Source organism: Delphinus delphis, chromosome 16 (genome assembly GCF_949987515.2).
Source record: "Delphinus delphis chromosome 16, mDelDel1.2, whole genome shotgun sequence".
Taxonomy (NCBI): domain Eukaryota; kingdom Metazoa; phylum Chordata; class Mammalia; order Artiodactyla; family Delphinidae; genus Delphinus; species Delphinus delphis.
In genome coordinates this window covers 71170351-71185925 of record NC_082698.1, presented here as the reverse complement: position 1 = coordinate 71185925, position 15575 = coordinate 71170351, and positions in this window count along the sequence as shown.

Genomic DNA, 15575 nt, shown 5'->3' with positions numbered 1-15575 from the left:
GCCTCTTTCCTCACAACCTCACCAGCACAGTCTCCTACCAAAGTCTCAGGTCTGCCAACGGGCCGGGTGCAAAACGACGCTCCCTGATAGTTGTAAAGTACGTCTCTCCAATTGTGAGTGACGTTGAACCCCTTTTCAGATGTTTTAAGAAACTTCTGTCTTTTCTTTTTTCTTTTTTTTTTTTATAAATTTATTTATTTATTTTATTTTTGGCTGCGTTGAGTCTTTGTTGCTGCACACGGGCTTTCTCTAGTTGCAGCAAGCAGGGCTACTCTTTGTTGTGGTGCATGGGTTTCTCATTGCGGTGGCTTCTCTTGTTGCGGAGCACGGGCTCTAGGCGCGCAAGCTTCAGTAGTTGTGGCACACGGGCTCAGTAGTTGTGGCTCGTGGGCTTAGTTGCTCCACGGCATGTGGGATCTTCCCAGACCAGGGCTCGAACCCGTGTCCCCTGCATTGGCAGGCGGATTCTTAACCACTGCGCAACCAGGGAAGCCCGAAACTTCTGTCTTTTCCGTGCTGGGAAGAGTTGGTTCATATCATTTGCCTATTTTAAAATTTATTTATGTATTTACTTATATTGACGTATAGTTGATTTATAATGTTGTGTTAGTTTCTGGTGTACAGCAAATTGATCCACTTATACATATGTGTGTGTGTATATATATATATATAAATATATATATATATATATACACATTCTTTTTCAGATTCTTTTCCATTATAGGTTATTACAAGATATTGAATATACAGTAGGTCCTTGTTGTTTATCTATTTTGTATATAGTAGTGTGTATCTGTTAATCCCCAGGTCGTAATTTATCCCTCCCCACTTGCCACTTTGGTAACTTTAAGTTTGTTTTCTATGTCTGTGAGTCGATTTCTGTTTTGTAGATCAGTTCATTTGTATCATTTTTTTAGATTTCACATATAAGTGATATATTTGTCTTTCTCTTTCTGACTTACATCACTTAGTATGATAATCTCTAGGTCCATCCATGTTGCTGCAAATCATTTGTCTAGTTTTTAATTGGGCCATTGGTTTGTTCCTTGTTGATTTTTAGGAATTCTTTATATATTTAGAAAAATTAGCATTGTGCCTATTACAAATATTTTTTCCTTCCAGTTTTGTCATTTGTCTTTGATTTTTTCTGCGGAATGTTGTGACTTCTGTGTTTCGTGTGTGTCATAAATGCAAAGATATGCTGCCCTCTGAGATTATTAAATAATTCTCCCATGGTTTCTTATGTCACTTGTCATATGCTATTCTTTTTTACATTTAAATTTTTGTACCACTCGGAATTTTTCCTGGTGAAGTTGTGAGGTATGGGATCCAACTTTATTTTAGATAGCCATCTAGTTGTCCTAAAGCCTTTAATTGAAAAACGTATCTTTTCTCCATGGATTTGAGATGCTGTTCTTTAAGCTATACTAAATTTATCACATACTAAACTTCCACATGCTCTTAGGTCTATTTATGGACTTTTAATTCTCTTTCATTGATCTCTTGGTCTATTCATGTATCAGCACTATACACTTTTAATCACTATAGCTTTATAATATGCTTTGATTTCTGGTTTGGAAAAAATCTGGTAATTATTCTTTTTCAGAATTTTCTCGACTACTTTTGCCTGTTTGTTTTTCCAACTAAACTTTAGAATTAACTTATTTAATGTGAAAAGTTAATATTTTATTGGCTTTGTATAACACATTGGTTAACAAAGAGGGGACTGTTGGCTGTATGTGTTACCTTTACAGTCAGGGGTCCTGCCCCTTGGTTCATGTGATCCAAAGGCTGTTAGACTCTCAAAAGTATCACCACTGAAATATCACACTCCTCTCCCTAGGGGGTCGAGTGAGTGATGGGGAAGAGAGGCAACCAGAAGGATTTACCACTCTTTTTTGGGGGGAGTGGAGAAGAAAACCTCTTCTCCTATGGAAACATGAGGAGCACGTGGATAAAGGTGTTCACCGTAACAGTGGAATTTGAGGGGCACCTGCCAGGGGTTCTTCTCAGGATATATTTCAATGGCTTCTAAAGGAATTTGCTTTTATGATTCTGGAGATCTGAGACACTAAAGGTGTGTGTAAAGTATTTCATCTGCTGAAAAGGGCAGTGAGAGCCAGGTGTAGTGTATAGAGGAGGGGCTTTAGAGCCCACTGAGAATTCAAATCCCAGTCCGACCAGTTGTGTGATTTGGGGCACTTAATTTCTCCAACTCTCACTTTTCTCACTTTTATAGATACCTTGGAGAATTGTCAATCTTAGTGCTAACATATGTCAAGATTCTAGCAAAGCACCTGGTATACATTAGGTACGAAAAAAGAGATGCACATTTTGCACCAAAGACAAACTTGAACTGTTTCACAGTTTCTCTGGAGGCCTTGGCAAACCTCTCCTGCAGAGAGTGGCCCCCTACACCAGAGAGACCCCGTATCCTCAGCTCCACAGGGAAGGCACCTAAGAGACAGGACAGACCTTTAGGTTTCTGGAATGCCAAGTATTTTAGCTCTCCCTGAGTGACTTTGATCTTGGTCTATGATTCACTCCGGTTCCCTCATCTCAGTGCATTGCTATGCGTCTCACTTTGCAGGAATTTTTTTCATGTTTCTGTGTCATCCTGAAATGGAGATATTTTACATATGAACAAACAGAACATTGATCCTTAAAAAAAAAGTACCAAGTATTTTTCCTGATTATGATTTTAATATATGTTCAGTCAAGAAAACATAGATAATCGAGAACAGCATAAGAAAGTAAATATTAGTTATAATACTATGAAACAGAAAATGTTTGTTAGTATATATGTTTTTTTCTGGGCTTGTTTCTGCATCTATGCCCTCCTCCACATGGACCTTGACATTGACATTTACATCCACACTTGTGTAGACTTCTACACCCACGCTGATTTTCACATTGATATGTATATAGGACCTCAACTGATATATAACTTGGTGTTTTGCTCTTTTAACATTACATCATATCTTCTACGTTTTACAAAATTTCTGGTAAACATAATTTTTTAAATTTCTGCATAATATTTGCTACATTTTTCTTTTAAAAGTCAAGACTTATGCAAGCAGATTTTTATCTCCATTGACACTAGTTAGGGAGAGGAAATAAAGATTGGAGGGTTATTATTTATACGCTTTCATCTAAATACTAAAAAGTGAAGTAAACACACCGCCTGTTAGTTTCTGAAAGCTGAGAATTAGAATAAAGAATGAGAGCTTATTTAGAATCACTCTTTCCTGTCCCCTTTTAGGGAAAAGATTTGGGTATTTTTCAGAGTTATTATTGAATAACTTGTGCAACATTGTTTTCATGAGGGCGTCCAACAAAAAGCCAAAAGTAAGAGTTATGTCCTTCTTTCCCCTTCCAGAACACAGCATGTTTATCCTTCCTATGGGGGTAAAGTTCAATACTTTCCGTAAAGCAAAACAACCTGGAAATCTAGGGTGATTTGAGCCAACTGGTAAATAAAAAGCAAATAAAATAAATCAAGAAATACTTGTGGGAGAATGAACAGATCACTTCTGTCATCCCACCATGACCACTGTTTGCTGTGTCTCTGGCAGCTGACCACAAGATGTCACTATGGCATCTTTAATCCTAATAATCATGTAGCTGGCTGGGGGTGGGGAAAGCACAAGGAAAGAAAATCTTACAGTTTTATGCAAAATGGAACAGTTTCCCCACCTACCCCTGGCAGGCAGCCAGGCTAATAAAATAAAAATTTTTTTTTTTTAACCAACACTATGAATTGAAAAGGCTTTCAAGAAACATCTGCACAGTGAAACTGTTAACTCCAAAGAAGTCCAACATCATATTTATACTGTATAAATTAAAATGAAAAATAAAACCCCATTTGGGCCAATGTGCAAAGTCTCCAAAGCAAGAGAAAAATACTTCTGAAGTCAATCCATTTTCAAAACGACGGCATTAAATATGGAGGATGTAATAGCAGAAAACAACTGAAATCTTGCCCAGTGAAGCTTTAAACAACCAGTTTCCCAAAACAAATATTGTTTTAATTAACCAAATTTCCCTCCATGGACTCAAATTTTAGGGGAAAGAAACAAATCATTCTTTAAAAAATGCAAGCTCCTCTCATGTTACTTGGGTGAAATGATTTTCAGAAATGGCTAGCACAGTCTGCAGCGTCCCTTCCACAGGAGACATCTACAGGTCAGGGGAGGAGAGCCACTGTTCTGCATCATGATTCTGAAGAACTGAAAGTTCCCGAGTCATCAAAAAAAAAAAAAAAATCGTATTTCTTTATGTACATAGAAGGTGAGAAAGTGCTTTTACAAAGCAGCTGTACACAGGATGGATCCTTGTTCCAAAAGATGGGTGATCTTTCGGGTGATCTGCCCAGCTCCCCACCTGGATGTGGGCATCCATACTGCACCCCTCCCCCAACACGGTCACGGTGTGACTGTGGCATGCGCCGTGACCCACCCAGTGTTCTCACCAGTGGCTAGCAGCCTGACCAATATCCCTTTTTCAGGAATTGGGATTAAGTCAGTTGAGTCTCACTCCTCATGACTGGACAGTGACACATAAACTCTGGAACTGCTGGTAACTTGTATTTTCCATCTTGCCAGCCAAGAAGCAAAAACATAGGTCTCCTGAGAGACTGAAGGATGAAGGGGGCACTTAGGACAGAGAGGGAGCCTTGGTGGCATCCAGGTGTCCAGTTCCAACTTGTCCTTGAGTCCCAGAGTCCACTCTTTGGCTGTGGGAGAAAGCCCTGCATCCTCATAGTAAATAATCATTTTGTTCAACCAGACCACTCTTACAACTTTTCAGGATAATCTGGAACTCAAGTCATTGTAATTTTTTCTACTCGCACCCTAACCTTCCCCTGCTCCCCAGTTGTCCTCTGTGCCCCCCCAGCCCCATCATTTATCCAGACATTTAGGTTATGGGATATTTTATTTAGTCATTTGAACCAGCTCTTATGGCTTGTCGAGGGACAGTGAGAGTAACCTAAAAAGGCCTCAGGGAATGCTTTGAAAGATGACTTTTGGTCTCCATTATTTTTGGGTGAATTGGATCTATAAATTAGGATTCTACAATAGCACTTCCCAAAATTTGTTCCTTAGAACATTAATCCTGAAAATGTTAAGAAAACAAAGTATTCCATAGTAAAATAAGTTTGGGGAAAAAAATACAAAATATATCTCCCTTTTGGAGACTTAGAGGTCATGTTACTATACTAAAGGCTCTGACAAGTCCTGCAGCAAAGAAAGGGATCAAAATTTGTTTAGCCTAGGATTTTCCAAATTTATGTGACAGTAGATTTCTTTGGGGGGGGCAGTTAATCCTTATTGGCAACATTTTAAATGTTACTTAAAATGTCTGTTTAACTCTGCTTTACAGCCAAACTTGAGTCTGAGGTGGGCTGACCTTGGGAATTTTGATAGGAAAGTCCCTAGAAAATTCCACTTCCTCACCTCCTACTTCACAGCCCTTTATTAGTCAGGCAGTTAGTCAGAAAGCTAGACATCCAGTGCTGTGGGAGAGACTGCCTTATGGCCTCTCTCGAAGCCCCTGCATTTCCCAGAATCCTGCCTTTATGCCTTAATTTTATGCCTTTTTCAAAATATACACAAAGAAAAGCGCATAAATCACAAGTGTATAGTGATGAATTTTTCCAAACTGTTTCACACACTACTGTAACCAGCACTAGGTCAACAAATGACATTACAGGCTCCCAGAAGCCCGTTCACACTCTTTTAGTCACTTTACCACACACGGGTAACCACTATCCAACTTTATGCCTTTTCTTTCCACATAAATGGCTACATCCTGGAGGATAAGGCGCGATCCTTGACCTCCTTGTATCCCTGTGGTGTCTAGAATAGGACTTAGTAAAGGATAGATAGTTGGGCTCATCTATAAAGCAAAACCCATAAATGCACAAGTGCCCATCAGACTCCTGTACAGGGTAGTGGAGGGGCCCTGGAGTCAGACTGCCTGGATTCAAACCTGTGTCTATGAGACCCCTACCTGTCTGACCATGGGCAGTCACTTAATCTTTAGGAACCTCAATTTCCTGATATGCAAAGAGACTAGCTTGGATTATCTGGGTGGGCCGTGAACACCATCACAAGTAACCTTATGAGAAAGGCAGAGAGAGATTTGAAGGTGGCCTTGAAGACTGGAGTGATACAGCCACAAGCTCAGAATTGCCAGCAGCCGCCAGAAACTGCAAGAAGCAATGAACCGATTCTCCCCTACAGGCCCTGGAGGGAGTGTGGCCTTTGCTAACACCTTGATTCTGGCTCGATGAAACTGATTTCAGACTTCTCGCCCCCAGAAATGTAAAAGAATAATTTTCCGTTGTGTTAAGCCACCAGGTTTGTGGCGACTTGTTAGGTCAGTCATGGGAATCTAATAGACGTATCAGGCGATCGGTGTTGAGGAGAGAGCAAGAAAGAAAAAGCAGCCTTCCTGGAGCTTATATTGTATAGTGGAAGACAGACGATGAACAGATACATGGATACACAGTCTAATGCCAGAGAGTGCTGCTGGCTACACGGTAAAAATAAAGCAGTTGGTGGAAGCCCATAGAGCTTGGGAGCAGGTTAGAAAGGAAGTTGGGCGGGGTGTGCACGGCTTGCAGGCCTTGAGTGATAAGGAGATAAGGTCTCTGTATTTTCTTCTAAGTATGGCTTTGGGGATTCTCCGTGTGTGCCAGTGGGTCCCTCTTCAAGTTTTCCTGGGACGGGTACGCGGGCCTCTCCGTGGTGTGGCCGCTCCCATTGCGGAGCACAGGCTCCGGACGCGCAGGCTCAGCGGGCATGGCTCACGGGCCCAGCCGCTCCGCGGCATGTGGGATCTTCCCGGACCGGGCCACGAACCCGCGTCCCCTGCATCGGCAGGCGGACTCTCAACCACTGCACCACCAGGGAAGCGGGGCTCTGGCTCTTAAAACAAGAAACCAATGCTCACGACCCTTGTCCGAACAAGGAAGCCACGGTCAAAACAATGGCTCCTTCGGCTGTGACGATCCTCCTCGGGGCCGCTAGAGGGAGGCGGGCGAGGCGACCTGTGCAGAATTGAATTAAGAAAAGACGGAGGGCGTGTTGTTTTAAAAAGAAAAAAACACAAACACAAAACCTTCCCTCACTCCAGGATCTGCTTCTAATTATCCGCAGGGCTAGACTCCTAACCACACACGTTTTCAGCCAATCCTAGATGCCCCAAGCTCCTTTTTTACCCTCAAAGCAGTCAAGCCACAAGCGGTGCACTTCCAGACCAGAGGAGTGGAACGAAGATTCACGGATCCGGCGTCCCACCCACTGGCCCTGCGGTCCAGAGCCTCCTGGAACTGAGAGCCGCTGAGGTTAAGCTTCCCTGCCGGCTGTCCTAATTCCTGATGGCCAAAGCTAAGATGGGACGCAAGCGCCTTTCTAAATTCTTCCAACAGTAATTCTCTAATTACTCTTTCCTCTTCATGTTGCCTTAGAGACTGGCAAAGGATCCTCTTTCCTGCCACATCAAAGTAGGAACAAAATAATTTGCAGTGCATGTAATGAAAACCTCAATTTCTGGGGTTTAAAGGCCCTTTTAAGAAAAATGACGGGGGAGGTAAATTTTGGAGGCACTTTAAGCACCTATTGTTAAAGCAATGTAAGGATATAATAATAACCTTAAGAGACTTTTTGGTTTTGTTTTTTAAAAAAATTTTATTGAAGTATAATTGATTTGCAATGTTGTGTTCATTTCTGCTATACAGCAAAGTGACTCATATATATATTCATTTTCATTTTATTTTCCATATGGCTTATCACAGGGTATTCAATATATCGATAGTTCCCTGTGCTATACAGTAGGACCTTATTGTTTAGCCATCCTATATATAATAGTTTGCATCTGCTAATCCCAAACTCCCAATCCATTCCTCCCCCACCTCCCCTCCCCCTTGGCAGCCACAAGTCTGTTCTCTATGTCTGTAAGAGACTTTTCGTTTTCCTCCGTTTAATCCTTCTTACATCTAAATCCAGAAGCTGAAAAAAGTGGAGTATCTAGAAAAAGATTCACTCGTGTATTTGTTGAGTAAACTTTCTCCCTTTTAACTCCTTATTTTGACAATTTCGGACTAACAGAAAAATTGCACTAATAATGCGAGGAATTTCTGAACTTCTAATAATGCGAGGAATTTCTGAACTTCTGGAATTACAAAATTCCAAATATTCCAAATATTATTTTACCATGTTTGCTCTTTTCTCTCCGACCCCCTCTCTCTCATATTGTTTTCTGAAACATCCGAGTCAATAACAGAAATGATACCTTTCCCCTATTCACGGTGTATTTCCTAAAAACAAGAACATTCTCTGACATAACCGCTGTACAATGGTCCAGATCAAGAAATTAACAGTGACTATTATTTTCTAATCTACAGACTTTATTCAGATTTTTCCAATTGCCATTAATATTTTTTGTATTTATTTTATTTATTATCATTTATGGCTGCATTGGGTCTTTGTTGCTGCGTGCGGGCTTTCTCTAGTTGTGGCGAGCGTGGGCGGCTCTTCATTGGGGTGTGAGGGCTTCTCATTGCGGTGGCTTCTCTTGTTGCAGAGCACGGGCTCTAGGCACGCAGGCTTCAGTAGCTGTGGCACGCGGGCCCAGTAGTTGTGGCTCGCGGGCTCTAGAGCGCAGGCTCAGTAGTTGTGGTGCACGGGCTTAGTCGCTCTGTGGCATGTGGGAATCTTCCCGGACCAAGGCTCAAACCCATGTCCCCTGCACTGGCAGGCGGATTCTTAACCACTGTGCCACCAGGGAAGCCCAATATTATTTTATAGTAAAAAACCCCCAGATGATAGGTGGCATTCCATTGTCATATCTTTTTAGTCTAGTTTAAACTGAAACCATTTCTTGGTTTTGCTTTGTTTTTATTTGTATTTTAAAAAAATAATATTGTCTAATTGCCTTCTTTTTTAGTACTTATTTTTATTTTCTTTATTTTTTGGCTGCATCGGGTCTTAGTTGCAACACTCGGGATCTTCGCTGAGGCAACTGGGATCTTTTGTTGTGGTGCGCTGGCTCTTCATTGTGCCGCGCAGGCTTCTCTCTCGTTGTGGCGCGCAGGTTCCAGAGCGCATGGGTTCTGTAGTTTTCAGCACACGGGCTCTCTCATTGAGGCGCGCGAGCTCAGTAGTTGTGGCACGCAGGCTTAGTTGCCCCGCGGCATGGGGATCTTAGTTTCTTGACCAGGGAGCGAACCCTCGTCCCCTGCATTGGAAGGCGAATTCTTTACCACTGGGCCACCAGGGAAGTCCCTGTTTGTACATATTTTTTAATTTTTTTTGAAATTTATTTACTTCTATTTATTTCTGGCTGTGTTGGGTCTTCGTTGCTGCACGCGGGCTTTCTCTAGTTGCAGCGAGCAGGGGCTACTCTTCGTTGTAGTGTGCCAGGCGGATTCTTAACCACTGCGCCGCCAGGGAAGTCCTGTATTTTTTTCATATATTGACATTTTTTAAAAGTACAAGTAAAATATTTGGTAGATGTCAGTGTTTGGGTTTATCTGAAGTTACTTTACGATTAGATTCAGGATGTACATTTTTGTTAAGAATACCATAGAAAAGATGTTGTGTCTATCTCAGTACATTATATGGGACGCACATGATGTTGACTTGTCCCATCACCGGTGATGTTGACTTTGATCACTTTTTAAGATAATAGTAAAATATTATGAAAGCTATAAAATATATTCTATATTAACACATATAATATGTAAGCAAAATATAATATACAAGTAAAATATAATATGTAAGCACAATACAATGTGTAAGCAAAATAGAATAGAATAGAATAGAATAGAATAGAATAGAATAGGAAATGTGCTAGACTGGTGGTTCTTAAACTTCTGGTCTCATCTCAGAAATACGTTACACTCTTAAAAATTATTGAGGGTCTCAGAGCTTTATTTTAGTTATATTTATCAATACTTACTATATTAGAAATTAAAACAGAAATTTAAAATTTTTAACTTATTAATTTATTTAAAAATAACAGGGCTTCCCTGGTGGCACAGTGCTTAAGAATCCACCTGCCAATGCAGGGGACACGGGTTTGAGCCCTGGTCTGGGAAGATCCCACATGCCACGGAGCAACTAAGCCCGTGTGCCACAACTACCGAGCCTATACTCTAGAGCCTGCGAGCCACAACTACTGAAGCCCACATGCCTAGATCCTGTGCTCCGCAACAAGAGAAGCCACCACAATGAGAAGCCCGCGCACTGCAACGAAGAGTAGCCCCCCACTCTCCACAGCTAGAGAAAGCCCGCGCACAGTAATGAAGACCCAAGGCAGCCATAAGTAAATAAATAAATAAGTAAATAAACTTATTTAAAAAAACAATAAAATAACAATACTGAACTTGTTACATAGAAACATGAATAATATACGTTTTATGAAAAATAACTATATTTTCCCAAACAAAAGTGAATAGAATGTCATTGTTTTACATTTTTGCAAACCTCTTTAATTTTGGCTTAATAGAGAGCAGCTGAATCCTCATATCTGCTTGCAATATGGATTCAATCTATTGCAATATGTTTTTTGCTCAAAGTATATGAAGGAAAAGAAAGAAAACACGTACGCATTTGGGAAAGGGAGGGATATCTTGGTAGCGTTTTCAAATGATTGTGGATAATCTTTGATACTATAGCAAAATTCAGTAAGTATAACTTCCTAAAAGTTAGTTGCAGCATAAAATTTGAAACCACATCAGTGAACACTTTGTTCTCTCTTACATTAAAATCCACTGTTTCCTCCTGCACTTTGAGTGGATCTTTTATCCGTGAGTGATTTTGTTAACATTATACACTGGCCATTTGGGAAATACTGGCTCCCTGAGCTATACGTATCTTCCAAATGTTGTCACTTCTTTACCTAACAACCAAAACATTTTTCACATTTGTTAATATCACCACCAACTTCTCCGGAAAATTGTTTAGATATTGAGAAGCTGTGAAATTCACAGTGGTAGATATACATTTTCCAAAATTTGAGTCTTCACTTGAAAGCTCAAATTTTTATTATTGTCAATAAATATTGTGAGTTGTTTTCTTTGAAGTGACAGGTTTACTTTGTTTATTTTGAGAAAATGTCCACTAAATTCCCACCTCGGGATAATCATGGTTTGTCTGTCAGTTGTTCTTTCAAGTAAAAACAGTATCACATGAAAAAAGCCACTGGCTCAGCTCACAGCTCAAACAATGGCACAAATGCTTTTCTGGGACAACACTTGCACGTCGATGTGCAGCAGAAGTGCTTTATGTGTGTCTCCATTTATCACGCAGAATATTAAAAAGATGAGCATTCAAGAGTCAAGATTTAATAAAATTAATACATTTTAATGCTTAATCAAGGACTTTTTTTTTTTTTCTTTTGTGGTATGCGGGCCGCTCACTGTTGTGGCCTCTCCCGTTGGCGGAGCACAGGCTCCGGACACGCAGGCTCAGCGGCCATGGCTCATGGGCCCAGCCGCTCCGTGGCACGTGGGATCTTCCCGGACCGGGGCACGAACCCACGTCCCCTGCATCGGCAGGCGGACTCTCAACCACTGCGCCACCAGGGAAGCCCAATCAAGGACTTTTTAAGTGCAACTTTCTTTTTTAAAAAAACCGAAAGTGCATGGCATTGACGATTACAATGACTACCAGTGCTGTATGGGGCTACTACCTTGATTTGTGGTAAGGTGCCAGCGGTTTTACACACCATTGCTTTTGTGATTTGTGCAGATGTCAGCCTATGAAAAAGGCAAACGACGGCTTAATAGTATTATAAGAAACACTTTGAAATAAAAGTGTCTCAGGGACTCGCAGCATCTAGGGACCACACTTTGAGAAGATAATGAAACATAAACATCTATATAATATACATCTTCTGTCCTCCATGAACTTGACCTCTAGTTGGGCCAACAGAGCAGATGATAAGAAGCAGGATGAGGGAAGCATCTATAGGTAGACATAAGTTATTGGTAGTATTTTAGTTCTTGTTTTTGGTCATGTGTGCATGGAGTTTGGCTATATTATAAATCTGTGCTGTCCAGTATGGTAGCCACTGGCCACATAAGACTATTGATCATCTGAAATGTGACTAGACCCAATCAATATATGCTCTAAATGTAAAATATATGACCAGATTTTGAAGGCTTCATATGGAAAAAAATGAATGTAAATATCTCATTAATAATGTTTATATTATTTATTGACATAATAATCTTTTGGCTATATTGGGTTAAATAAAATATATTGTTAAAATTAATTCCATACGTTGCTTTATACTTTTTAAAAGGGGTCTACTAGAAAATTTAAAGCTACATATGAGTCTTCCATTATATTTCTACTGGGCAATATGGTTACAAATAAATACAGAGGTAAAAGAAAACACTTAACTATAAAACAGGGCCAAGCATAGGCCAGCAACGATAATGCATTACAAACCAAGGATTATTTTTCAACCAATTCTGTGCCTATGAAGTCAAGGGCAAAAAAAGAACTTTATTTAAACAGTGTGGTAAAGATTATTTAAATCATTTGCTAAAGACTCAGGTTGCTGAAAGAGCACAGAGGAGGGGCAACTAACCCACTTTGGGGGAGAGCACAGGAAGATCTCTTCCCAGAGAAAGGGTTGTCTCGGTTGTAACTGAAAGAAAATTAGAAAATTTTCAGGCGAATTAGGTACAAGTAGGGAGGAAGGGAGAGGGTACTCCAGGGAGAAGGAACAGAATTTGCAAAGACTCAGAGCCTTTGTTCAGAGCACACTTGGAAAACTCCAAGAATTGATAGGGGCTATTGTAATACTGTTACATCACCACCTGCAGCTATTTACATAAAATTCTGTTTTCCCTGAGGCATGTGTATATAAAAGAGCAGATTTATTTTACTTTCCTGAATTTTTTCTCAAGAGGATCATGGATTTTAAATTATATATTTTAAAGCCTGGGTAACATCCCAGGCTCATACTAGGAGATACTTTGGAAGTACTATTTAGTTTTATAGACACACATGGGGTTTTGCTTATCCACATCTTGCCAGAAATGTGGTCTTTCACATTCAGGATAGTAAAAACCTGACTCCATGACACTTACAGCTGCACATGGCTCTCAGCAAGAGGAAAAGTAAAACAGTAAAGTCTGCAAAGACATAAAAATCATATTATGCAATGACATCACATAGATATTATGGTTGATGCCAAATCGAGCAGCGGATCCTGGTGTCAGGACCTGGAGAATTAGCTACCTTCCAGCCCAACTGCTACTCCATCAATTGAGAGAACAGGCCCAGGTGAATGGTGGAAACAGGATTTAAACTGCCTCCTATTTTGAAGTCTCCCCTCCTTCTCCTTAGATGAATATCGTGTCTGAAGTCCTCAATCTTTCAAAAAACTGGAGACCAGGACATCTTCAATCTGCAAAAAGCATAGTCAAACCCTAAACCAACCCCTGGAGCTCTCCAATTTACCTTTATAACTATCTCACTCAGGCAGCAGCCCACACACATGATCCTAATTCTCTGTGCTCGCTTGTTTATGGTCCACAGGAGTGTAGATGCTTGGAGAGCTGGGGTCTCATCTGCCTTGTTTGCATATTGAGAATGATTACGTGTCCTCTTAACCCAGACGCTCTCTCTCCCCCAGGAGGCTAAAGAGGGCAAGACTTAGCACCCGGCCTTCAGCAGTGAAGGCACCGACAACACTGGGAGAGCGGGAGCTGGGAACAAATGCCATTCCCCATCTCTCCCAGCCCCTCCTGCCCTCCGTGTCACAGTCACTTCCACGGACACAGCGCCTCCTCTGTGCTAAGCTGTGTGTCACAAACACCATGTTTAGTTCTTACCGTCACCCTACAAGATGGAGACACTGTCACTGTCTTCAGTTTACAAATGAGGAAACCGAGGCCACTTGCTCAAGTCCATGCTGTTGGTAATAATCCACTTAGCTGGGATTTGAACCCTGCTCTGATTTCATCCCAGAGCCTGGCCTTCCTCTCCCATCCCCAGGTAATCTCGTCTCAGGTTCTGGAATGCCAGCAGCTGGAGGAGGAGAATCAGTGTCTTTGGGGGCACCTGGAAGAAAGTGACGTGAAGAGCAAATGGAGTCAGGGGCCTTTAACACTTCCTGAGCACGTGCCATGGGCCCGCCCTACACCAGACATGTTACTGGTGCATCTCAATTACTGGTGGATATGATTTTTATGCAGAAAGAAATCTCAGCCTCGGAGAAGTCATAAATTTTGTAATTTTGTGCCAGGCTTTGGAGCTAGTGAGTGGTAGAGTCAGAGTTCAGACTCTCATGAATCTGAGGTTCATACTTCCTTTTTAAAAAAAACTAACTATATATATATATATTTTTTGAAAAGGCATTAAATCCATGTGGCTCAAAAAGTTGAAAGGACATTCAAAGAAATGCACTTAAAAAGTTTCTCCTATCTATGTCTGGCACTACACCCCCTCCTCCTGTAAGTATTTTTCTAATGCTGTTCTGTGCAAAGAAAAGCAAATACAAACAGGGGTGCTTATTTTCTCCCATTTCTTACACAAAACGTAGCATATTATACACCTCCAAACTTTGCTCTTTTCACTTCATGGAATATAAAAGTAACTAACATTTATATGGTTCTTCTCTGCTGTGTGCCACACCCAGTTCTAAGCATTTGATGCATATTAACTCACTTAATACTCTCATCAACCCTATGAGATAAGTGCTATTATTATCTCCATTTTATAGATGATTATATCAAGACACAGAGAGGTTAAGTGAGTTGCCCAAGATCACACAGATGGGAAGACGTGGGTCAGGCTTCTGACTTAGGTAGTCTGGCTCCAGACTCTGTGCTCTTAACCTCTCTCCAAGCTGCCTTTCTCAGCATATATATATATATATATATATATATATATATATATGGTATTATACATCATGAATATATAATATAGATCACATATTATAAAAAATCTATTCGCTTTCATATAATATGAATTATGTATCTTCTGTATATAGAATTAAATATCTACTATATCAGTACATAGAGGGCTTTCAGACTTTTCTGTTTGGTTGGTTTTGGGTTTTTTTGGCTGTGCCCTGCAGCTTGCGAGATCTGAGTTCCTCGACCAGGGACTGAGCCCAGGTCATGGCAGTGAGAGCGCCATATCCCAACCACTAGACCACCAGGGAACTCCCACTTTCTCACTTTTTAAACATCTCTACAGCACTCCATTATGCTGATGTTCTGTAATATTTAACCATCCGTCTTTTACTGATGGATATTTTGTTGTTTCTAAATCTTTTGCTAGAGTAATAATAATAATATAGAATAGAATAATATACACTTATATACAACATACCATAATATAATATACCATTATCATGTATGATTATAACAAAGTAATATAATAATAATATGAATGCTACAATAAATATCAATAATAGTATCAATAGAATATAGAGTGTAATATATACTTATTATATTGTAATATACAATTATACTATTGTACTATAATATATAACTATAATAAATAACATAATAATCGTATAAATGCTACAATAAGGATGAAGCT